This window comes from Bombina bombina, unplaced genomic scaffold (genome assembly GCF_027579735.1).
Source record: "Bombina bombina isolate aBomBom1 unplaced genomic scaffold, aBomBom1.pri scaffold_599, whole genome shotgun sequence".
Classification (NCBI taxonomy): Eukaryota; Metazoa; Chordata; class Amphibia; order Anura; family Bombinatoridae; genus Bombina; species Bombina bombina.
Window position 1 is genome coordinate 287,961 of NW_026512888.1, and position 2,966 is coordinate 290,926.

Genomic DNA, 2,966 nt, shown 5'->3' on the forward strand with positions numbered 1-2,966 from the left:
TATGCCCCCTATAAGCCTAACAGTATCCTGTACAAGCACTTTATCCTCCTATATGACTTACAGTAACCTATACAAGCCCTATATCCTCCTATATGACTTACAGTACCATATACAAGCCCTATATACTCCTAAATGCATTACAGTGTTCCTATACAAGCTCTATATCATCCTATATGCCTTACAGTGTCTGTATACAAGCCCTATATCCTCCTATATGCCTTACAGTGTCTGTATACAAGCTCTGTATCCTCCTATATACCTTACAGTGTTCTATACAAGCCTTATATCCTCCTATATACCTTACAGTGTCTGTATAAAAGCTCCGTATCCTCCTATATACCTTACACTGTCCATATACAAGCCTTATATCATCTTATATGCCTTATAGTGTCCTTATACAAGCCCTATATCCTCCTATATGCCTTACAGTGTTCTATACAAGCCCTATATCCACCTTTATGCCTTACTGTGTCTGTATACAAGCCCTATATCCTCATATATGCCTTTCAGCATTCTGTACAAGCCCTATATCCTCCTATACACCTTACAGTGTCTGTATACAAGTCCTATATCCTCCTATACACCTTACTGTGTCTCTATGCAAGCCCTATATCCTCCTATACGCCTTTCAGCATTCTGTACGAGCCCTATATCCTCATATACGCCTTTCAGCATTCTGTAAGAGCCCTATATCCTCCTATTCGCCGTACAGCGTTCTGTACAAGACCTATATCCTCCTATATGCCTTACAGTGTCCCTATACAAGCCCTATATCCTCCTATACACCTTACAGTGTCCCTATACAAGTCCTATATCATCCTATAAGCTTTACAACATTCAGTACAATCCCTATATCCTCCTATAATCCTTAAAGTGTCTGTATACAAGCCCTATCTCCCCTCTTATAAGCCTTACAGAGTCCCTATACAAGTCCCATATCCTCCGAGACACCTTACACTGTGCCTATACAATCCCTATATCCTCATATATGACTTACAGTGTCTGTATACAAGCCCTATATCCTCCTATATGCCTTACAGTGTCTGTATACAAGCTCTGTATCCTCCTATATACCTTACAGTGTTCTATACAAGCCTTATATCCTCCTATATACCTTGCAGTGTCTGTATACAAGCTCCGTATCCTCCTATATACCTTACACTGTCCATATACAAGCCTTATATCATCTTATATGCCTTATAGTGTCCTGTATACAAGCCCTATATCCTCCTATATGCCTTACAGTGTCTGTATACAAGCTCTGTATCCTCCTATATGCCTTACAGTGTTCTATACAAGCCCTATATCCTCCTATATGCCTTACAGTGTCTGTATACAAGCTCTATATCCTCCTATATACCTTACAGTGTCCATATACAAGCCTTATATCATCTTATATGCCTTATAGTGTCCCTATACAAGCCCTATATACTCCTAACTGCCTTACAGTGTCCCACAAGCCCTATATCCTCCTATATGCAATACAGTGTTCTGTACTAGCCCTACATCCTCCTATATGATACACAGTGTCTGTATATAAGCCCTATATCCTCCTATACTTATTATACTGTCCCTATACCAGCCCCATACCCTCCTATATGCCTTACAGTGTTCCTATACAAGCCCTATATCCTCCTATATGCTTTACAGTGTCCCTTTACAAGCCCTATATCCTCCCTTTATGCCTTACAGTGTCTGTATACAAGCTCTATATCCTCCTATACGCCTTTCAGTGTCCCTATACAAGCCCTGTGTCCTCCTATATGCCTTACAGTGTCTGTATACAAGCTCTATATCCTCCTATATGCCTTACAGTGATCCTATACAAGCCCTATATCCTCCTATATGCCTTACAGTGTCTGTATACATGTCCCATATCCTCCTATATGCCTTACAGTGTCTGTATACAAGCCCTATATCCTCCTATATGCCTTACAGTGTTCTATACAAGCCCTATATCCTCCTTTATGCCTTACAGTGTCTGTATACAAGCCCTATATCCTCCTATATGCCTTACAGTGTCTGTATACAAGCCCTATATCCCCCTATATGCCTTACAGTGTTCTATACAAGCCATATATCCTCCTATATGCCTTACAGTGTCTGTATACAAGCCCTATATCCTCCTATATGCCTTACAGTGTTCTATACAAGCCCTATATCCTCCTATATGCCTTACAATGTCTGTATACAAGCCTTATATCCTCCTACATGCCATACAGTGTCTGTATACAAGCCCTATATCCTCCTATATGCCTTACAGTGTTCTATACAAGCCCTATATCCTCCTATATGCCTTACAGTGTCTGTATACAAGCCCTATATCCTCCTATATGCCTTACAGTGTCTGTATACAAGCCCTATATCCTCCTATATGCCTTACAGTATCTGTATACAATCTCTATATCCTCCTATATGCCTTACAGTGTTCTATACAAGCCTTATATCTTCCTATATACCTTACAGTGTTTGTATACAAGCTCTGTATCCTCCTATATACCTTACAGTGTCCATATACAAGCCTTATATCATCTTATATGCCTTATAGTGTCCTTATACAAGCCCTATATCCTCCTGTATGCCTTACAGTGTTCCATACAAGCCCTATATCCTCCTATATGCCTTACAGTGTCTGTATACAAGCTCTATATCCTCCTATATACATTACAGTGTCCATATACAAGCCTTATATCATCTTATATGCCTTATAGTGTCCCTATACAAGCCCTATATACTCCTAACTGCCTTACAGTGTCCCACAAGCCCTATATCCTCCTATATGCCGTACAGTGTTCTGTACTAGCCCTACATCCTCCTATATGATACACAGTGTCTGTATATAAGCCCTATATCCTCCTATACTTATTATGCTGTCCCTATACCAGCCCCATACCCTCCTATATGCCTTACAGTGTTCCTATACAAGCCCTATATCCTCCTATATGCTTTACAGTGTCCCTTTACAA